Source organism: Pan paniscus, chromosome 3 (assembly GCF_029289425.2).
Source record: "Pan paniscus chromosome 3, NHGRI_mPanPan1-v2.0_pri, whole genome shotgun sequence".
In the NCBI taxonomy this organism is placed as follows: Eukaryota; Metazoa; Chordata; class Mammalia; order Primates; family Hominidae; genus Pan; species Pan paniscus.
In genome coordinates this window covers 173,684,250-173,708,417 of record NC_073252.2, presented here as the reverse complement: position 1 = coordinate 173,708,417, position 24,168 = coordinate 173,684,250, and the positions used below count along the sequence as shown (strand labels likewise).

General features: G+C 35.7%; 1 protein-coding gene across 4 annotated transcripts in view; it reads left to right on the top strand.

Moving 5' to 3' along the window:
• Positions 1-24,168, top strand: part of GPM6A (glycoprotein M6A) — a 368,138-nt gene that overhangs the window by 19,573 nt on the left and 324,397 nt on the right. The window contains exon 1 of one of the 4 annotated variants that reach the window (XM_057302218.2): positions 22,769-22,787. The exons of the other annotated variants lie outside the window; for them this stretch is intronic. The gene's annotated coding sequence lies outside the window, so the exon portion shown is untranslated. Of the gene's footprint in view, positions 1-22,768; positions 22,788-24,168 lie in introns of those variants that run through there. 4 annotated transcript variants of the gene reach the window in all.

The window sequence follows — 24,168 nt, the reverse complement described above, 5'->3', positions numbered from 1 at the left end:
AGGTAACTGGAGTCCTCCTATATGCATTAAATAAACTGAGTTAATAGTTGTAAAGCTTGCAACAAAGAAAACTCCAGATGCTTCCTTGGGGAGTCTGACCCGCCATTTAAGGAAAATATAATAGCAGCAGTTCTATCACAAAACCTTCCAGAAAGAAAGAATAACGAAAATCATTCCCAACCCATTTTATGAAGCCAGCATTCCCTGATGCCAAAAGCAGACAAAAATAAAATAACACTCTAGACTAATATATCTCAGGAGCATAGATGCAAACTTCCTCAAGGAAATTTTAAGCAAATTGAAACCAATATGTAACATGAATAGGCCAAGTGGGCTTTATTCTAAGAAAGCAAGGAAATGGTTTCAAATGGTTTAACATTTGAAATTTAATTAGTGTAATTCACCATAAGAACAGATTAAAAAAGAAAAACCTTATAATCACCACAATAGACATAGAAAAAGCATTAGACAAAGTTTTAGCATCCATTCACGATAAATTTCTTTAACTAGGAATAGAAGTAAACTTCCTTAACCTGATAAAGGACATTTTAAAAATCACAGAGGGGGATGGAATTTTGTCTGCTGAGACAGGACCTTCAAAATAGAAAGCTCTGCATGGTATATAAAGAGCTCCAAAGAAGCATGAGAAATACAGTGCAACTGCGTTATCACCATGAAATTAAGGCATTGTTTAAAATATTTGTTAAGCCACTTTCTATTCTATGTATCTGTCTGATACGTTATGCAATAATCACAGCCACATGAAGAGTTGGAGGTCCTTTAAAATCTGATTATAGATTATCTGTCCTCATAGCTTTCCTCCTTCGTTTTGGTCCTTTAAATTCTCCCCTCCCCATCTTTGAGGCACCTTGTGCTATATTGATTTATTATTTAACTTGATACCAGGGATGCAGCTTGCAATAAAAGGCACTTGACAAAATAAAATTGCGTTATGTTCTATGACTCCCACAAAAAATGAAAACCATTTACGAATAGCACCAAAATATATAAAATAGGTATAAACCAAACACAATACGTACATGCCGTTTATGCAGAAAAATACAAAATAGCCATGAAAGAAAACAAAGACCTAAATAGAAAGATACACCACATTAATTGATTGGAGGACTCAATATTAAATTGTCAATTCTCTCTAAACCTATCTATAGATTCAATGCAACCTCAATAAAAATACCGCCAAGAAGTTTTATAGGTTGATTCTCAAATTCATATGGAAAGGCAAAGGAAGTAGAATAGCCAAAGCAATTTTAAAAATGAACAGAATTGGAGAAGTCATGCTAATTCATTTTAAGACTTATTCTACAGCCATCATAATCAAAACTGTGTGGCATTGGTGAGAGGATAGATATATACATTAATGGAATAGAGAACAAACTCTAGAGATAAACCCACATCACAATTTCAGTTTATTTTTGACAAAGATACATAGAGTATTAAGTGGAGAAAAGCAAAGTATTTTAAACAAATGATACTGGAAGAATTAGACACCATGTATAAAGAAATGAACCTTGAACTTTGACCTAACTTGTACATTATAAAGACATTAACTCAAAATGGATATAAAACATAACTGTAAAACATTAACTTACAAAGCTTTTAAGAGAAAGCAAAGGAGAAAATCTTTTTGACCTTATGTTAAGCAAATATTTCCTAGGACAAACACAAAAAGTCTCGTTTTGAAAGAAAAAGTTGATATCCATCAAAATGGAAGACACTTATTTTGTGTCTTATTTTGTGACACATTAAGGAAATGAAATGACAAACCGTATACTGGGGGAAATCATTTGCGAAACATATACCTGATAAGAGACTGATATCCTAAATATATAAAGAATAATAAAAACCCACTAACAAGAAAACAGAGGGCAAACAACTTACATAGACACTTCACTAAGAAAGATATACAGGTGGCAAATAGACATAAAAATACATAAAATATTATTAGTCAGTAGAGAAATGCAAATCAAACTGACAATGAGATAACACAATACACCTATGGGAATAGTTTTTTTAAAAAAAGGAAAACAGAACAAAAATCCAAGCAAAGAAAACCAAAAAAAAACCTGACAATACCAAGTCCTGACAGTGGACAACTGGAATTCTCAAACATCGTTGTGGGACTGCTAAATGGTACAACCACTTTGAAAAATGGCTTGGCTGTTTTTTATAAAGTCAAAAATACACTTAAAATGTTCCAGCAAGCCCTCCCTTATGCATTTACCCGAGATAAATAAAAATGTATGTTGACTCAAAAATCTGTTAAGTGCAGGTTTATAATGGTTTTATCTGTAGTCATTAAAAATTGGGAATAATCCGTGACCTTCAGCTGCTGAATGGGCAAACTCTGGAGCAGCCATAGATGGAATTCTATTCAGCAGTAAAGAATGAAGAAACTCTCAATAACATAGGACATGGATGAATTTTAAATGCATGCTCAGTGAAAGAAGCCAGACTCTAAAGGTTATCAATCAATTTATGTGACACTCTCAAAAGGCAATCAAGATAAAAAACAAAGCAGTGCTTAAGAGTGGTTGGAAGTGAGGCAAGTGGTTGACTACAGATGGACAAGACAATTTATGAAAAATTGTTCTATCTCAATTACAATGATGTTTATGTGACTGCATACATTTTCCAAAATTTTTAGAATTTTATTCTAAAAAGGGTGAGTTTTCTGTGCAACAAGTTATATCCCTTTAAAAGCTAGATGAAATCTGATATAACTAAACATTGCCCTTGGTTGATTTTGAGTGGTAGGTCATTTTTGTTAATTATATTATTTTTATGCTTTTTTCCACCAAATAAAAATAAAATAAAAACTATTTCCCCAGTTTTTAAAAGATTAAAAATAAGTACCTCTAGATAACACTTTCCCTATTCCTGCTTCAAACCGTAAAATCCTGTATTTGTAATCTTTCTTTTATTCCCTTCATTTCCTTCAGTTTCATACAATGTACAAAATCTTTAAGTGTTAGACATAGTCGAAGTGAGAATTTCTGTAAGCTACTTTTGATTAAAATCATTCAATTAAGCCAACCATTATGCATGAGATAATATGTTTCACTTATTTTATATTAAAAATTGAATGCATCTTAAATGGCAAAATATGCTAACAAACAAACATCAAACCCTACGCCTGCTGAGCTGGTGTACTGATTGAGAGGAAGCCTTAGGATTCCTAACTCTTGAGAAGTGACCTGTACATAAATCTTTTCAGTCGTCACATCACTATTATTAATTGCCAAGATAAATATTTCATACATTTTTTCAAATTTGAGAAACATACTTTCAAAAACCTGTCTTGATTCTACCCAGCAGAATTTGGAAACAAATATTATTATAATCCATCAAACTAATTCAATCCTCATTTTAAGAACCCCAATTTATTTAGGAAGAACATTCACAAATTTACTAGAATATTCCAGTTAGTAGGCATTGATCTTACACATATGAAAACTAATAATAAGGCCCGTGTCAGAAAGCAAGCTAAATAGTCATACTTCTAGGGTTCAAATCCTGTTGTCAGTACATTCAAAACAACTTTAAAAATTTAAATGATCTTACTGTGAGGCCTCAAGGTTTTTGTTTTGTTTTGTTTTTTTGAGACAGGGTCTTGCTCTGTTGCCCAGGGTGGAGTGCAGTGGCACGATCTGGGCTCACTGCAACCTCCATCCCTGTGGCTCAAGCGATCCTCCCACTTCAGCTTCTGGAGAAGCTGGGACTGCAGATGCATGCCACCACGCCCAGCTATTTCTTTCTGTGGTTTTTGTAGAGTCTTGCTATGTTGCCCAGGCTGGTCTCCAACTAGTGGGCTCAAGCAATCCACCTGCCTGAGCCCCCCAAACTGCTGCTTTTTTAACTTTTGTAAAATGATAATATTACTTAATTCAAGGTTTGTTGTATGGATTGAAGATATGTAAACTATCTCACACAGTACCCAGACCTTAGCAGATCTTCAAAATTAGCTGTTATAAATTTCATTACTGGATGAAATAATACTCTTAATTATAGTCAGGGCAAAATAGTAAACCAGATCAGTATACTTGACTGCAGAGGAGTAGATGTAAAACTCACAAAACAAGAAGCAAATAGCTCTATTAGCATTACTACTGTTGCTAGTTATTACTATTATTATTTAGTTTTAATTAACTTAGTGGTAAATAGAATAAAGCTATCAATTACAAATTTGTGGTTGGAAAATAAGTAATTGATATTTTCAGCATCATAGCCTAAGTGAAAATTCATTTTCTTCTTCCTGTCTTTTCCTGTGAACTTTTGCCATGGTTCCAGGTCTATAAGCCTGATCTCAGAAACTCAGGAGCTCTCCATATAAAGTTTTTTTATATGTATTTTTTTTATTATACTTTAAGTCCTAGGGTACATGTGCACAACATGCAGATTTGTTGCATGGATGAAGCTGGAAACCATCATTCTCAGCAAACTATCGCAAGGACAAAAAACCAAACACCACATGTTGTCACTCATAGGTGGGAATTGAACAATGGGAACACTTGGCATATGCATATCAAATTTTAATATGAGTGATATTTACTTTTGACTCTGCTTTAGTAATAGGCTGCTGAACTTAAGAACGGAATAATTGACTCAGTTGATGTGACAGTTTTTGCTCATCCTATACCACCTGGAAAAGTTGTGTTTAAATAACCTTTCGGGCAGTATGGTGATTAAATATTCAGTAATATAAATTGATGTTTGCTTGAAAAACAAGTCGTTAGTTTATGGAATTGAAATAGAATCCAAGTAGTCTTCAGTGTTGTTAAACTTACACCTCATGAAACTGTAGTCAGTCTTTACATTGTTGTGGCAGTTGTTTCTTGGTAAAAACGAGCTTCTATTCTGACCAGATATTTCTTTTAATTAAGAGAAAGCTAACATTTGCCTGAAGTTGAGGAATAAATGGAGCAATTGTGAAATATTTATTGGAATTTTAAAGTAAAGTTTCCAGAATTCAATTTGGATTTTTTTTTTTTTGCTTTAAATGGACAGTTTTAGGCTTTACATGGGCTTTGATAAAATAGATACAACACTGCAAAGATACCACCTTTACTACGATTGAGTTAATGCAGCTCCACGATTAGCAGCGGTTCTTAATTCTCACTAATGCATCAGACTCACTTAGAGAGCTTTTAAAAACTAGGGCTATTTGGCTTACCTATTGAGATAGAGTTTCAGTTGATTCAGATTAAAACTCAGATATTGGTATTTTTTGAAAAACCTATAGTACTTGAATCCAATATGCAGCTAAGCCTGAATACCTGGTTGAAAGTACTTGAATTAGACACTATGGTTGCTTATTGCCATATTATTTGCTTTTTCAGCATTGACTCATTGTAAAAAATAATAATAATACATCTCAGTGGCTCACACAAGTAATTTATTTCTCTCTTAAGTCACAGTCTGGCCTGAGTGGGAAGAAGGTATGTGGAGGCAAGAGGGGAAGGGACTGATCTTTTTTTGGGTACTCTAAAAGAAAATAGTAAATGATAGCTTATATGGTTTGGCTCTGTGTCCGCACCCAAATCTCATCTCAAATTTTGTTAGCCCCACCTGTCGAGGAAGGGAGGTGTTTGATCAGGCAATTGGTTTTCCCCATGCTGTTCTCATGATAGTTAGTGAGTTCTCACGAGATCTGATAGTTTTATAAGTGTTTGGAAGTCTCCCTTCTATTACTTCTCTCTCCTGCCTCCTCGTGAAGAAGGTGCCTGCTTCCCTTTCACCTTCTGCCATGATTGTAAGTTTCCTGAGGCTTCCCCAGCCCTGTGGAACTGTGAGTCAATTAAACCTATTTCTTTTATAAATTACCCAGTCTTGGGTAGTATCTTTATAGCAGGGTGAAAACAGGCTAATACAATAGCACATCAAAAATGGTATTATTTCTTAAAACTTTGTTTAGCATCTTGAAAAAAGTAACAATACGTATTTACTTTTAAATGTTTGGAAAATTTGGAGAAACCTTTGAACCTGACAGCATTGAAGTAGGACCACATAGTATTTGGAGGGTTAAGTGGTGCGCATGCGAAGGGAGACTACTGAGCAGAAGTGTTTAGGAATTCAAGAAGGTTAAAAAGAGTTCAGTTGGGAGTCACACTTTCTTTCTGCCATTTGATTCTAAAATATCACCTCTTAAGAAGAACCAGGAATCTCTACTTGCATTTAAGCATAATGTTACTGCATCACGTAGACATTGAATATGGTTTTATACACTTTTCCTGATAATGTGTAGTTAATAGCCTCACTGTAAGGCTAATGATATGGGAAGGAAGAAGAGAATTATTAAGATTGTCTTTAACTTTTTATATAAATATTATTTTGTATGAATACAAGTTTGTAATCACAAGGTATTTTTGGTAAGAATTTGATTTAAGATATGTATCAAATAATGTATTACTATTTTTAGATATTAGGAAGAATATAGTATGTTTCCATTCACTAGGAATATCTAGGCTTTTCTAACAGGTATGAAGAGCTTATGTAAATTAAAACCCATATTTCAAGATATTATTAGAGCAAGAAGAGTTTTATTTTCCCTAAAAGACAAAATATTGAAAAAAAAGTTGTTCATTTTTTGTAGTATTTGTCAGCACGCTGACAAGAAAGTACTAAATAAAATACAGCTAAACTTTGGGCGTACATGACTGTTTTATCCATTGTAGGAATATTAAAGGTGTGAACACTGACTTTCAATTTGTGATAGGAATTTCCATTATTAGGACATAAAAAATAAGTCTGGCTACTTTACAGTCATGTCATATTCCAAAGTCTAACTTTGATGAATTCTTGTCTCAGATATGTTGTCTTTTGGAGACCAGTTGTTCACACTGTTCTATTTCTTTGATTTGCCTATTAATTATTTATTTAAGAATACAATGTTTCGACCTTATTTGAATGAGTTTATTAACATATTAGCTTGTAGAACATTTATATAATTTTAAAAGATCTGGATAGTTTCCAATAGCTTAATTATGCAAATTCACCTATACTTCTTATATCCAACACCATTATGGAATGCAGGGTTTTCTATTTGTTTTATTTTTCTTGATTTATTCAATTCTGTCCTTTTATGCTTAAATTTAGGCATTCTACTTACTTGTTATGCAATTTGTGTGTTTTACTTGAGTTCTCTGCTGTCATTTCTCTGTGTGGGTGGTTCTACCTCACTTGTACCGTTACAATGATGGTCAGAAGCAGAGAGCTCCACGGGACTGCCTTAGTCCCTGACACAAGGCAGGGCCTGGCCAATGGAGCTTTCTATTAGAGGACCGTTCATCTGTGTACCCATTTCCACAGAGTCAAGCCTTGGTGGCACTTTGCCCTCTTTGTTGTAGACCTTCACTTAATGAGAATGCATGGTACCTACCGTTGGTTCTGAACCACATTGTTACACTATAATATTATGTTTATTTAGCAATTGCCTGTGGTAAGGAAAAAGGACAGTTTTAATAATAAAAAAGGGGTTTGAAAGACAACATATTGGCCGGGCGTGGTGGCTCACGCCTGTAATCCCAGCACTTTGGGAGGCCAAGGCAGGAGGATCACAGGGTCAGGAGATCGAGACCATCCTGGTTAACATGGTGAAACCCCGTCTCTACTAAAAATACAAAAAATTAGCCGGGCGTGGTAGCGGGCGCCTGCAGTCCCAGCTACTTGGGAGGCTGAGACAGGAGAATGGCGTGAACTTGGGAGGCGGAGCTTGCAGTGAGCCGAGATCGCACCACTGCACTCCAGCCTGGGCGACACAGGAAGACTCCGTCTCAAGAAAAAAAAAAAAAAAAAAAAAAAAAAAGACAACATATTTAAGCCACAAATGTGTTAAAAATTGTGAAGTAATAAAACCTGGTAAAAACATCACTGTGAAGCCTGGTAGGTGACTTATTAAAACTGGGTAACACAAGGCCAAATTAGAAGACAGTCTAAATCACTGAATTTTCAAACACAAATAGCATAGTTTTTTTATTCCTAGCATACCAAAAGCCTTGAAAGCCACTATTACTATGGTTTTGGAAAGAAAAATCTTATCTTTTTAACGGTATAAGCAGATGAAAATCATTTAAAATGACCTCAGCACCTTTTACAGAGAAATTAATTTAGTGTTATTTTGGGATGCTTTTTCTTGACAGATAACTAATAAACTAATTTTCACACTGAAGATTCTATGATTACATTTACAGTACTTTATCTTTGATTAATAAATCTTTTCTGTTGAACAAAGATACATTTAAACCTATGATAGATTAAGTTATCTAATACTAAATCAGTGCAATAAGAACTAATAATGTTTTAGAATAAGGCGTAAGTGTTTAAATATTTCTAAAAATTAGTTAGGAACTGGTGAGAAATGCAATTCTAGAGGCATTAATGCAATGCTGAGAAGTCTGGATTTTTTGGTTGTTTTGTGCCCATTCATTTACTCGCTAAATAAATTTTGATTGAATGACCATCATATACCTACTATGTTCCAGATAAACTGTTAGATGCTGAAAATATAATCATGATCAAGGTAAACATGGTTAGTTATATCACAGATGTTTACAGGCTAATGGGGAAGAAAGGCAAGTAGACAACTGCAACTCAGGCATTGGTATTCCACAGGACCCAACAAATAATCTTGTTACTCACCCAAGTTTGGATCGTAGACAAACACTCTGGCAGATGGAGCTAAAAATGTTAGCTGCTTTTACTGATAAGGAGTTTTGAAGAAAAGAACTTTAGTTAGTCTTTCCAAGGGGGCTTATTAATGCTTCAGCTTGGAGTTGGACAGATTTACCTGTATACAGGCAAAGTGCACGAGAGGCTGCTGCTCAGAGCCTGTCCCCTAATCATGTATGGCACAGACGAGCAGAGAATGCAGGCAGGCACTAGCTTGTTGTATTAGAGATGCATGTGTGAAGGCTGAAAGTGGAGAGGTAGGAGATTATGGACTTGAGGGAATTCAAAGTAGTTCAGATTGGCTGATGTATAGGCCAGGTGTGGTGGCTCATGCCTGTAATCCCAGCAGTTTGGGAGGCTGAGGCAGGCAGATCACCTGAGCCCAGGAGTTTGAGACCAGCCTGGGCAATATAGGGAGGCCCCTGTCTCTACAAAAAATACCAAAATTAGCTGGACATGGTGGCATGTGCCTGTAGTCCTAGCTACTCAGGAGGCTGAGGCTGGAGGATAGCTTGACCTTGGAATGTTGAGGCTGCCATGAGCCAAGACTGTGCTACTGCACTCCAGCCTGAGGCACAGGGTGAGATCCTGTCTCAAAAATAAAATAAAATAAAGGAAAGGTACCAGGAGAGGTGTCTGGAGGACATAAATAGGATTCTTATGTACATGGCCTTGTGGTCATGTTGAATAGTTTCGATTTTATCCTAGCAGCTTGGAGCTGTTGATTTTAAACAGACAGTTGACATAGTCACATTGCCCTTTAAGTGTCACTTAGGGCTGGGCATGGTGGCTCACGCCTGTAATCCCAGCTACTCAGGAGGCTGAGGCTGGAGAATCGCTTGAACCCGGGAGGTGGAGGCTGCAGCGAACTGACATGGGGCAACTGTCCTCTAGGCTGGGTGACAGAGTTAGACCCTGTCTCAAAACAAACAATCGATCAAACAAACAAACAAGGCATTTAGGAAGGTTTTTTCAGGGTGGATCTGAAAGGGACAAAACTGAACAAAGGATCTACCATACAGGCTGTTTATTTTTATATTTATTTATTTATTTATTTATTTATTTATTTATTTATTTATTTATTTAGAGAAAAAGTCTCACTCTGTCTCCCAGGCTGGAGTGGAGTAGCATGATCTCAGCTCACTGCAACCTCCACTTCACAGGTTCAAGCAATTCTTCTGCCTTAGCTTCCCAAGTAGTTGGGATTACAGGTGTTTCTATATTTTTATAGAAACAGCCCAGCTGTTTTCTATATTTTTAGTAGAGATGGGGTTTCACTATGTTGACCAGGCTGGTCTCAAATTGCTGACCTCAGGTGATCTACCTGCCTCGGCCTCCCAAAATGCTGGGATTATAGGCATGAGCCACTGTGCCAGGCCAGACTGTTTTAATAATACAAATTATTATTAAACCAAAAATGATGAGTTAAAAACTGTGAAGCAATAAAAGCTGGTGAAAAAAAGTCAGCATAAAGCATCATATGATAATTTATTAAAAGCGGATAAGACAAGCGGCGGTGGCGCAGATGTGTACCACAGTAATGAGAGTCTGGGTGAATAGGTTGGAAAACATTTGCTATTTTATCTTTCTAGACCCTTCTTAGCCATTTCACTGCTCATTAGCACCTCCACTGAGAGGCTAGCCAGGGGAGCTGAGTCAGATCTTTCTAATATTCTTTCAGAACAGTGTTTTTGAAGAATGCTTAGTAATTTTTAAAATTGCAATCGATAGTCATGATGTGGTTTGGGATTAACTGAAAATTTCATTTATTCATCCTGTCCCAAGATCTCATTAGCATGTATGACTGAGTTGGAAGTGAAGTTAATTATGTAGTTGACCCTTTTAATTACCTCACTTTGCATGTGATAATTTGTAAGCTTTCTGCAAAATTTTAATTTGACCACCTCAAAGGAATCACAGCTTTCATAAGATGGACCTTACTGAAAACAACAATATGTTAAACAGCAAAACCGTGTTCTAAAGCTTTGTGAAGTTCATTTTGGGATTAGATAAAAAGCTAAATAATTTCTTGGGTCATGCTTGTTTTTAAGAATAAACTTTTCCTCACTGTGTAAACTCTGTTGACGTGGACTGCTTTTGGTTTGAAGACCTAGAGTAGACACTGAATGCCTCAAGGCTCAATATTCATGATATTATCTAATGTTTGACTTTAGAAGATGTTGCATCTATAAAGTTAAATCCTCTGGACCTTTTCATGTCTATTTCTTTAAACTTCTGGTTTATGATTTGCCATAAATCATCTCTTTTCAGGTGGGTGTTCACTGTTATGGACACACTTTGTTTTCATTGACATAGCATCGTGAGATTATCAATGGACATAGATGATCGTCATGTGATCATCCATTCATTTCCACCAACACTTAGTGGGCACTCAGTTTATGCTCAGCACTATTGACTGCCCCATGGATCTGAATTTAATAATATAGAAAGATAATAGATATAACTGCTCATGAGAAATATGAATAGAGATATACATTGTCATAGCATAGAAAAGAGAGTAACTAATTTTCCCTTCATAATCAAGAAAGGAAACTTTGCATAACAATAGAAAGGAGTGTTTCAAACCACTAAAAAGCATGCATCAAACAGAGGTATTCACATATGCAAAGAAACAAGCCCAAAACAAAGGTAATGGGATATTTTATATTTTATTTTTCTCTGTGTTAACAAAGAATATTCTCTAAATTTTAAATAATAGGCTATATATATGAAGATCCTAGCACCGTAAATTACCATTTCAGATTTTATTCTTAAACATCTTATTTTATAGTGTGGAGCCTGAGGCCAAGACAAGTGAATTGGCTTGTCCAAGGTAGTATGGTTGATCAAAGGCAGAGCAAGTCTGCAAGTGAAAACGCTTGCATTTAAGATCAGTTTTAAAATGCCGTGTTCAGGATTGTTTTGTTGTTTTTATCTATAAGTCTCTTTAGAAATAATTACTGGCATGAATTTAACAATCATCCGTGATTTTGCATTTTAATGTAAACAAAATCTTTTGAGCAAAATAAATAATTAGGATTTTTATATAGATACACTGGAATATTGTATTCTTCTTAAATGTATATACATCACAAATTTTTTTTAAAAAATCTTCTATTGCTTTTAGTAGCTGACTTTGACACAAATTTTCTTTTTAAAATAAATTTTAGAGCTACGCGGGGGTTCTTTGAGTGAACTGATGAATAATAAAGTATATGCAAAGAATCATAATGTGAAGGGAAGGGAAGAATGAATAGTAGCACCATGGAGAATTTAGGTCAAAGACACTGCACGTGACTCTCTTCTGACTGGAAATACTTTTCAAGTAGACAACGGCGGAGAACAATGTACTCAGCTGCATGCCCCAGCAGTGAGACAGCGTGTGTCAGGCCAAGGAAATAACTGTTTCCACCCTCCCAAAAGCAAGAGATCCCATCACTGACTTTCACAAGGTGTGATTTTTATCTCTACTGGTTTCTCTTTCTAAAACCAAACAGCTAGAAATTATGCAGACTGTAGCCATTCCTTATTGGTGATTTCAACATCTCTATCGTACTTTCATTTTTCTGGAAAAAAAATATGAAATACTTTATTTCAAAACCTGTAATACAGAAAGACAGCTCCAGCAGAAAGTTCAAAACCACTGTTTCTTCTACCATCTCTCTATTCACTGCACACCTCCTTCTCTCCTTTGGTTTGGTTTTCTTGATAGCTCAGTTGGCTCCCCTGATGCCGCCCGCTTCCCAATAGGGGAATATAGTAGAGTTGGAGAGAGATATAAAGGAGAGGGAGGGGGCTAATTTAGGGAGAGGAGTTACTGGATGTCATTCTGTTGAATGTGTTTCTTTCTAATTTTTACGTGAAAAAGATGAATGAGGTTTTTAAAGAAAATTACGTGCACGCAATATTTTTGGTATATTAAGCACCTACTTTACTTCCTCGTTTGATTGCAGCTGTGAAAATAAATATGACTCAGAAAATATGCTTTATGTTGGTCTTGATGCATAGTAACCTAAAGGCAGGTACCAGCTCCTTTTCAGAATTTTTTTTTTTTTTTTTCACGGAAGATAAAGAGAACACTAATGACAGGTTTCCCAGGAGCGCAGCAGCAGCAGAGTTAACCTTGCAGCCTACAGTTTTAATCCAAACCACTAAGATATTAGGGCTCTAGAAAATCTAAATATGTTCTGTATTTTAAAATAGAGTTAATAAAAAATGTTTGAAGGTGGTTGATGCTGCAGACAAACAGACTTTGTCAGGGAATTGGACCTTTTCTGGGGTCTGTATCCTTTACTTTCCTAACTGAGGCTGTATTGTATTTGCAACTTTCACTGAATTCCCCAGGAGCGCTCTGCGCTGCTCAAGCACAGGCTCTGGCTTCCATCTCTGTACCGCACCCTGTGTTCTTCAGTTGGGGAAAAAAAGGGTCTGTCGGCATCGAGTGATGCCTACACTTGGTAAGAGCAGTGGATCTAACAATCGGAAGATTTCTTCTTCTGACAGCTTAGTAATTTAGTAGAAGCGGTGACAAAGCAAAATAAAATCTTGCTTTTCTTTTAGTTGCAATTCCTTCCTTTTAATGTGACCTTTTATTTCAACATAAGAAGTTTGTTGTGGCTTCGAAGATATAGCTTGCTTCAATTCCCTTCTCCCTTTTCCTTTTTTCACTCGTGACTGTGTTAAGCTTCACAACCCTGCATATGACCCTTTAAATCTAATTTGAATGAGGAAAGAAATAAGCTTAGAAAGAATTTGTCTCCAAAGACAGCAAGAACTCTGTCCAACTCTTTCTGTGTATTCCTTGTAGCCCTCTATTTTATAAACGTTTGTCAGTAAATACATATGTTAAAACACACACACACGAACAAACCAAACTGTATTACAAAGTCTATTGTTATTGTTTACCAGTAACTTTTTTTTCATTTCCTCTGCTTTTTGAATTTTGTTCTTTTCCATGGAAGTTCACTTTACTGTGTCTCTGAAAACTGTAGGGCATTTGGCTGCTGTGAGGGGTTCATGTGTTTGCTGCAATGAGAGTCTGACCTTCAACCCTCAGTTTCCTTCTCTGTTACAAAGCACAAGTCTGGTGTGTTTCTGTTTAAAAGCCAAAAAATCAGATTTCCGGTGAAAACAAATTTGTTTATTGAGAGGTGGCAAAGTGCAAGGGCAAAATAGTTTTATTTCCAGATAATTTGCCAAATATTTTTCAGTAGGAGAAGTTTTCTTTGATGAAAAATGTTTTTAGAAAGGAGAAAGGAAGGACACAGTGGAATATTTCGGCGTCATTGTGTTTTAAGGAACAATAATATCTGAAAGTAATTGCTGAATTGGTCCTGAAAGTAAAAGTAGTTAAATAGCTTTATTTTTGTGCTTCATAATTACTCATTTTCAAAAGATGACTGTATGCGTTTTGGTGGTTTTTTGAAAATTAATAGACATTATTTTTAGAGCCATTTTAGATTAATAGAAAATTGAATTGAAAGTACATAGAGTTCTATTTACCCTGCATCCCTCCACACACACTTTCCGGTATTACTAATATTTTGCCCTGTTGCGATACATTTGTTGTAACTGATCAGTCAATGTTGATATATTGTTGTTGTTATTATTATTATTATTTGAGCAGAGTTTTGCTTTGTTGCCCTGGCTGGAGTGCAGTGGCATGATCTCTGCTCACTACAACCTTTGCCTCCCGGGTTCAAGAGATTCTCCTGCCTCAGCCTCCCAAGTAGCTGGGATTACAAGTGCCCACCACCATGCCCAGATAACTTTTTCTTTTTTTCAGTAGAGAGGGGCTTTCACCATGTTGGCCAGGCTGGCTTCGAACTCCTGACCTCAAATGATCTTCTCGCTTCAGCTTCCCAAAGTGCTGGGATTACAGGCATGAGCCACCTTGCCTGACCTGATATATTACTATTAATGTCCATAGTTTACATTTGGGGTCAATCAATCGTGTTGCACATTCTTTGAGTTTTGACAAATGTATGATGACACCTATCTACTATTAGAGTATCATACAGAATAGTCTCACTGCCCTAAGAATCCCCTGTGCTCTGCCTTCCCTCCCTCCTTGTACTAGACCTCAGCCACCACTGATCACTTTATTGTCTCTATAGACATTTTGTCTTTTCCAAAATGTCATATAGTTGCAGTCATATAGTACGTAGCCTTTTCAATTAGCTTCTTTTACCTAATAATATGTATTTAAGATTCCTTATCTTTTCATGGCTTGATAGCTCATTACTTTTTATTGTTGTAAAACATTACATTGCATGGAAGTGCTACAATTTATCTATTCGCCTAGTGAAGGATATATTGGTTGTTTCCAAGTTATTCGCAATTATGAATGAAACTGCCATAAATATCCACAATTTTTGTGTAGTCTTAAGTTTTTAATTCATGTAGGTAAATACCTAGAATCATATGCCAAATGTATTTTTAGTTTTATAAAATACTGCCAAACTGTTTTCTAAAATGGCTGTACCATTTTGCATCTCCACCAGCCCATCAATGAATGAGAACTCCTATTTCTCTACATCCTTGCCAGCATCTGATATTGTCAGTGTTTTGGATTTTTGCCATTCTCACAAGTGTGTAAACGTATCTTATTCTTTTATCCTTCAGTTGTTTAAGTGACATATGATGTGCAGTGTTTTTTCATATGATAATCTGTAATCTCTATGTCATCTTTGGTGAGATGTTAGGTCAGATTTATTGTCCATGTTTTAATTGGGTTATCTGTTCTATTACTGTAGATATTTAAGAAATCTTGATATATTTTGGATGCCAGTCATTAATCAAATATGTGTTTTGCAAAGATTTTTCTCCCAGCTGGTGGTCTGTCTTTTAATTCTCTTTACAGCATCTTTTGCCAAGCAGCAATGATTAATTTTAATGAAGTCCATCTTATCAATATTTTCTTTCATGAGTCATATGTTTGGTAATCTGTCTAAAAATTCATCACTAAACCTAAAATCACTTACATTTTTCTCCTATGTCATCCTCTAAGATATTTACAGTTTTGTGGTTTACATTTAGGTCTATGATGTCCTTTGTGTTTATTTCTGTGAAAGCTATAATAGCTCCTTCTGTATTCGTTCTTTTTTTGCCTATGGATGTCTACTTGTTCCAGCATCTTTGGTTTAAAAGGCTGTTTTTTTTTCATTGAGTTGCTTTTGCTCCTTTGCCAAAGATCAATTGACTGTGTTTGTGCAGTTCTATTACTACGCTCTCGATTCCGTTCCATTGATTTATTTGTCTATTCTTTTGCCAGTATTATGCTGTCTTGATTGCTATAACTTTGTGGTAAGTCTTAAAGTCAGGTGATATCAGTCCTCCAACTTTGTTCTTCTCCTTCAACATCGTGCTGACTATTCTGTATTTTTTCTGTTTCTTTCCATATAAAATTTAGAATCAATTTATTGATAACTTGAAAATAATTGGCTGAGATTTAGATTGGGATTACATTGCATCTATAGACCTAATTGGGAAGAACCAACATCTTGACAATATTGACTCTTTCTATCCATGTACATGGGGTACCTCCATTTATGTAGATCTTGTCTGACTTCATTAATCAGAATTTTGTAGTTTTTCATATAGTTCTTGTGTATATTTTGTTAGATTTATACCTAGGTATTTCATTTCTCTAATGGTAATGTAAATGACATTTTGTTTTTTATTTCAAATTCCAAATGCTCATTGCTGGCATATAAGAAAGTGATTGACTATTATATATTAACCTGGTATCCTGCAGACTGAAAATAATATTTTATTAATTTAGTAATTTGTTGATTCTTTGAGATTTCCCACATAGACAATTATGCCATCTGCAAATGAAGTTTTACTTCTTCCTTCCTAATATTAATACCTTTTATTTCCTTTTCTTGTCTTATTGCTTTAGCTGGAATTTCCATTACAATATTGAAAACGAGTGATGAGCAGGGACATCCTCCTCACCATAGCAGGAAAGCTTCTAGTTAATTGTCATTAAGTGTGATATTAAGTGTAGATTTTTCTTAGCTATTCTTTACCAAGTTGAGAAAGTTCACCTCGATCCCTAGTTTGCTGAAAGTTTTTATCATTAATGGGTTGTCAAATGTTTTTTCTGCATCTGTTGTCATAATCGTGATTTTTATTCTTTGGCTTTGTGATGTGATGGATTACATTAATTGATTTTTGAATATTTAACTAGATTTTCATACACTAATAAATCACTTTTGGTCATGATGTATAATTCTTTTTATACATTGTTGGATTTGATTTGCTAATATTTTATTGAAGATTTTTGTATCTAGGTTTGATATTTGTTGTAGTTTTCTCTTGTGTTGTCTTTGTATGGTTCTGGTATTAAGGTAATACTGGACTTGTAAAATAAATTAGGAAATATTCCCTCCACTCCTATTTTCTGTAAGAGATTTTAAAGAATTGGTTTCTTTCTTAAATATTTGGTAGAATTCAATAGTAGACCCATCTTCATTTGCTGCTTTCTGTTTTGGAAGGTTATTTATTATTGATTTAATTTCTTTTATAGATGTAAGATATCATAATCAGTTCAGGCTACTACACAAATTACCACAGACTGAATGACTTAAACAACAAGCATTCATTTCTTGGTGTTTTGGAGGTTAAATATCCTAAATCAGGATGCCAGCATGGTTTGGTTCTTGGTGAGTGTCCTCTTCTTCATTTAGAGAGGGTGGTCTTCTTGCTTGTCCTCACATTGCAGAAAGAGAGCTGCCTAGCTCTCTGGCCTCTTGTTATAAGGGCACTAATTCCATTCATGAGAACTCCACCTTCATAATCTAACTGTTCCCAAAGGCCCCACCTCCACACCTCCAAAGACCCTCATACTGGGATTAGGTTCTGAATATATATATATAATATTTTGAAATATATATATATTATATTATTATTGTTATTATTTGAGACAGAATCTTGCTCTGTGGCCCCAGGCTGAAATGCAGAAGCTCCATCTCAGCTCACTGCAACCTTCACCTCATGGGCTCAAGAGATTCTCTCACGTCAGCCTCCTGAGTAGCTATGACTACAGGCACATGCCACTATGCCTGGCTAATTTTTGTGTTTTTAGTAGAGACAGAACTTCACCATATTTTCCAGGCTTGAACTCCTGAGTTCAAGCAATCCTCCCACCTCTGCCTCCAAAAGTGCTGGGATTACAGGCATAAGCCACTGCAACGAGCCTGAAAATATAAATTTTAAGGGCACAAAAATGTTCATTTCATTGCAAAGGTCTATTTAGACTATTAGTTTTTCTATGTGTAAGTTTTGGTGGATTGTATCTTAAGGAATTGTTCCATTTCATTTTGGTTATCAAATTTGTGGGCAGATAGAGTTGTTTGTAATATTCCCTTGTTAGCTTTTAAATGTCTATGGATTCAATAGAAATAGCCCCTCTTGGCCAGGCGTGGTGGCTCACGCCTGTAATCCCAGCACTTTGGGAGGCTGAGGTGGGCAGATCACAAGGTCAGGAGTTCGAGACCAGCCTGGCCAACATGGTGAAACCCCGTCTCTACTAACAATACAAAAATTAGCTGGGAGTGGTACCACATGCCTGTAATCCCAGCTACTAGGGAGGCTGAGGCAGGAGAATCTCTTGAACCTGGGAGGCAGAGGTTGCAGTGAGCCAAGATTGCACCACTGCGCTCCAGCCTGGGAGACAGGGTGAAACTCTGTCTTGGAAAAAAAAAAAAGAGAGAGAGAAATAGTCCCTCTTTCATTTCTGATATTCTGATTTGTTTCTTTTCTCTTTTTTCCTTAGTTAACCTAACTAGAGGTGTATCAGTTTTATTGATCTTTTGAAAGAACCATTCTATGGTTTCATTGATTTTTCTCCTTTGATTTCCTGTTTTCAATGTCTTGTATTCTACTTTAATTAATATTATTTTTTTCTGCTGCTTACTTTAGAGTTAGTTTGCTCTTTTTTTTCTAGTTTTCTTGGGTAGAAGCTTAGATGATTGAATTTTCTATCTTTCTTTTTTTCTAATATATGCATTCAATTATGTAAATTTTTGTCTAAGTACCAATGGTCTGTCTTTATGATTTATAGCTTTCTGTCCTTGATTTCTAGTTTGTATCCATTGTGGTCTGAGAGCATACTTTGTTTGCTTTCTATTCTTTTAAATTTATTAAGATGTGTTTTAGGACACGAAATGTGGTCTATCTTGGTGAATGTTCTGCGTGAGATTGAGAAGAATGGGTATTCTGCTGTTGTTAGATGAAGTAGTCCATAAACGTCAATTAGATTCAATTGATTGTGCTCTTTTCTTCACTGCTTTTCTGCCTGCTCTATAACTTTCAATTGCAGATTGAGCAGTGTTTAAGTCTGCAACTGTAGTAGTGGATTCATCTGTTTATCCTTGCAGTTCTTTGAGTTTTTGCCTCACGTATATTGCTAATCTATTGTTAAGTACATGCTTATTAAGGATTGTTTTGTTTTCTTGAGAATTGACTCCTTTATCATTATGTAGTGCCTCTCTTTATCCGTGATAACCTTCCTTGCTCTGATGTCTGTACTGTCTGAAACTAATATAGCTACTGCAACCTGCTTTTGATTTGTGTTAACAACGTAATGGACTGAATTGTGTGCCCCAAATTCAGAATGTGTCTGTATTTGGAGAGAGGGTCTTTAAGGATGTAATTAAGGTAAAATGAGGTCATTAGGGTGGCCCTAATCCAATATGACTGTTGTCTTTATAAAATAGGAAATTAGGACACAGGCACACACAGAGGCAAGATCATGTAACGATACAAAGAGAAGAAAGTGGCCATCTTCAAGCCAAGGAGAAAGGACTCAGAACAAACCAACCCTGCTGGCACTTTGATCTTGAACTTCCAGAATTGTGGGAAAATAAATTTCTGTTGTTTAAGCCACCCAGTCAATGTGGCTTTGTTATGATAGCCCCTGCGAACTAATACAGTATAGTAATGGTATTTCTTTCTTCATTCATTTACTTTTATCTATTTGTCTCTATAGCTGGGTGGGTTTTGTTGTTGTTGTTGTTGTTGTTCATTTGTTTGTTTTTGGACAACATAGAGTTTGGTGTAGTTTTATGCACTTAGTCTCTCTCTTTTTTTTGAGTGTATTTATACCATTGGCATTTAAAGTGATTATTGATATAGTTAGATCATTATCTATCATGTTTGTTACTGTGCTATTGTTTTCTACTTGTTGCCCCTGCTCTTTGTTTCTTTCTCTCTCTCTCTTTTTTTTGTCTTCTACTGTTTTTCTGTCTTTTCTGGTTTTAATTGAGCATTTAATGTGATTTTTTTTTCTTCTCTCTTACCATATCAATTATATTTTTAAAACTTTTTCTGAGTGGTTGCCATTGAGTTTAAATATATATTTTCAATTAATTTCAGTTTATTTTCAGAAGACACTCTACCACTTGGCAATACTATATTACCACAGATAGGACAAGTCCCTTGTAACTGATTATTCCAAATTCCTCCCTCTTATCTCTTATAACATTGGTGTCAGTCATTTCATTCATCCATGAGATAAAATCATCGAATACATTGTTGTTATTATTTTGAACCAGCTGCTATCTGCTATGTCAATTAAAAGTAAGAAAAATAAAAGATATCATTTTACCCTTATTTATTCCTTTTTTAAAGCTCTTCATTTCTCTATGTAGATCCAGGTTTCTGATCTATATCATTTTCCTTCTTTCTGAAGAACCTCTTTTAAAGAAGCGTCTACCAGCACAAACATCCTCAATTGTCATTTTTCCTGATAAAGACTTCACTTTTGAAAAACAATTTTTTCTAGGTGGGTGGGTTTTTCCTTTTAACAGTTTAAATATTTTCTACAGTATCTATTTTGCTTGCATGGTTGTAGAGAGAAGTCTGATATCATTATTTTTACTTCTCTCTGGGTAGGCTCACCCACTCTCCACCCCAACCCAGCTTCTTTCAAGATTTTCTCTGTGTTTTTGATTTTCTGCAGTTTGAATATGGTTTGCCTAGATTTCATTTTTTATTTTGTTTTGTATTTATCCTACTTGGTGTTCTCCGAGATTCTTAGATTGGAGGTTTGGTGTCTGTTATTAGTTTTGGGAAATTCTCAGTCATTATTGCTTCAAGTATTTTTTTCTGTTCTTTTCTCTCCCTCCTTCTTGAATTCTCATTATAAATATGTTACAACTTTTGTAATTGTCCCACATTTCTTTGATACTCTATTTCATTCATTTTCTTCTTTTTAAATTTCTTTTTTGATGTTTCCATTGACTTTTTTTTCAAGCTTACTGAGTTTTTGCTTGCCTCTATTCAATCTATTGATGAGCTTATCAAAGGTAGACTTCATTTCTGTCACTGTTTTTGATTTCTAGCACTCTTCAGATTTTTTTCTTAGTTTCTGTATTTCTGCTTACATTACCCATCTGTTCTTACATGCTATCTGCTTTATCCATTAGAGTCCTTATTAATCATAGTTGTTTTAAATTCATAATCTGATAATTCTAAAATCTCAACCATATCTGAGTCTGATTCTGATGCTTGCCCTGTCTCTTAAATTTTGTTTATCTTTTAGTATGCCTTTCAATTTTTGTTGAAAGTAGGACATTAGATACTGGGTAAAAATAAATGAGGTAAATAGGTCTTTAGTGTGGGTTTTTTTGGTCTGTCTGGCTAGGAATTAGGCCGTGTTTACTAGTTTCCTTTTCTGTAGGTGCCATAGGCTAAAATATCCTCAGGTGTCCGTGTTTCTATCACCTCAGTTGTCTTCATGTTTCCCTAGAAACCAAAGTAGTAATGAGTACAGGAGGCTGCAGAGCAGAGAGTACAGGGATGTCCTTTCTTATAGTCAGTCACTGCTGGGAAGTGATAGGCAGCTGTGACTTCACTTGCGCATTGGAGAAGCAAAAAAGGTTGCCTTATTGTCCTAGGTTGGTGGCAGGCTTGCTTTTGCTCCCACTTGGGAGTGTTCTTGGTGAGGGTGGAATGGTTTCTCAGCAACAGGGAGCTAGATGAAGGAGTCTTAAGAAGCTGATGTTCAGGAGTGGCCACAGGACCCAGTAAACTCACTTTTACATCTGGTGTCTGTGGTGTTGAAAAGGCATTTGAGTTTTCAATGACGTATAGGAGGTCAATGTTCTCTTGCTCCACCATCATGAACTGACTCCAATACTCCAGGGGCAAAGAAAGCAGGTGCTCGATCACCTTGGGTTGATGCTTGATGTCTGTAACATTGTCGCTGGGTCCGTATGGTGCATAGCATGGGCTACTATTGTAGGGCCAAAGACTTTAACCAGATTGGCAACATCTGGTTCCCTAGAAATTTCTTAAGTAAGGCCTGAGACGTGAACATTTTCAGTTGTGCTCCCCTGTTAATATACAAGAGCCCTATTGCTGTGGTGGTAAGGTTGGGTGAGGGGCAGCACTGTCCTGTCCTGTAATTAGGACTCAGTTTTTTACTGAACCTGTGCCCTTGGGCTGTAACTTTGCAGGTACCTTCCCTGCTTAGGTGAAACAGGAAGGCTAGAGTGGGCTGAAATTGAGCCTTTCTCTTCTTCGAGGTTGGGTAGGCACTGGCAGAATATTTTCCCTTGAGGGTAGGTCTTGCTGAGAACAGAAAGCTCTGGTGTTTTTCGAAAGAGCTACTCTCTCACTCTCCACCCACTCACACATTGGAAGCTATAGGCGATTTTTCTCTGATCTTCTCTGTGAGAACCTGGTAGGGCTCCTGAAGGTAGAACTCCGAAAAGTGTGGGGGCCTCCTAGGAAGGCCCCACTGGGAGATTTTAATTCTCAAACCTGTCCAAACTGAGTCTCCAGCAATTCATAAATTACAGCTTTAGATTTCAACTCCAGTACTAGTTCCAGCAGAGATTTCTGCTCCAGGGAATTGGATTTCTGTGTCTGCTTATCTGTCTCTCCAGTTTTTGGGGGGTGTCCATTTGTCTCAAGACCTCAATTCTCTCATGGACCTAAGAAGAGCTGTTGATTTTTAATTTATTCAGCTTTCTATTTGTTTTTAGAATGCAGTAGTGACTTCTGAACTCCTATATGCTGGCCAAAAAAAGAAAATCAGTTTTATTTTGATTTTTGTTGAATGAACATTCTTCTTTAAAAGTAATCTAAAGGTGAGTTTTGTAAGCATTTTGAAAATTTGCATATTTCAAGAGGATGATAAGTTTCCAATAAAGGGATTTGTATGCAACTGATGAGTGATAACCAGATAATAATGTTTGCAACTGACAGTCCATTAGCTCAAAATGTGTTTTGTATTGTCAGCTACATTTGAAGAAAGTTTCGGTTAATAAAGTTTCAGAAATTAGCACATTGGTATGCTGAATATTATTGTGTAACATAGACATTCTTGTGCATTAAACAGTATGTCCTCATCAAATTACATTATTTGCTTTTGTCCCTAATTCATAATGGAAAAGTAGCTATGTCTTGGAAGCAACTATCATTCTTCCAAAATTGAAACAACTTCATATTTTAAAATACCATGAATTTTGTATATCCTGATGTAGCATGTTGTGGGATTAGTCATTGCATCACAGAATTTTAGAATTTGAAGAGATCTTGTGTAATTTTGTTTTCATATTTTACAGATCATGTCTACAGAAGGTAAGTGTCTTATTTAGGGTCAGAAGCTAGTATGTGGGATAATTATATTAGGATAGCTTAAAATGTGACTATCAGTCTTGGTCTTAATACAGATTTAGCTGAACAATGAGAATATGTGGACACAGGGAAGGGAACAACACACACAGGGTTGGGGAATGGAGGAGACATCAGGATAAATAGCTAACGGATCTGGCGCTTAATACCTACGTGATGAGTTGATAGGTAAGGCAAACCACCATGTCACATGTTTATCTATGTAACAAACCTGCACATCCTACACGTGTCCCAGAACTTAAAATAAAATAAAATACAAATGTAAAAAATGGGACAGATTTAGCCCATCTTGTTCTTATTTACTTCATCAGGGGATTATCCTATAGTGGAATTTAGAATTATGAGCTTGAAACTCTGAAGGATCTCAAAGCAATATCTGACTCACCACAAAACAGCTAAATTCTATGCCTAGAATCCTAGTTTAATTTTTTTATTTGCTTATATAACAATTATTTGAAAATTGACTCCAAGTATGTCAAGTTTATTTTAAAAAGTTTAATTCAAACACATTGGTCCCAATTGATGTGACTTAACAGGAGCTTATTTAAGAAAACAAGTCAGGACATTTGTAAATTCCAAAGTAGAATATTTGACTATGATTTGGTCCTATTCAATGAGGATGCTACTTAGTGACGATGTAACCATGGTTAATTTACTTAACCTCTTTGTGCCTCAATTTTCTTGCTTGTAAAGTGGGATGTGGATAATAGTTTCTTTCTCATAGGGTTATTTTGAGGATTAAATACATTTAATGTATAAATTGCTTAGAACAATGTCAGACAGTAATTTCCTAATTAATATTAGTTACTATAATTAAAGAGAACAGATACTCAG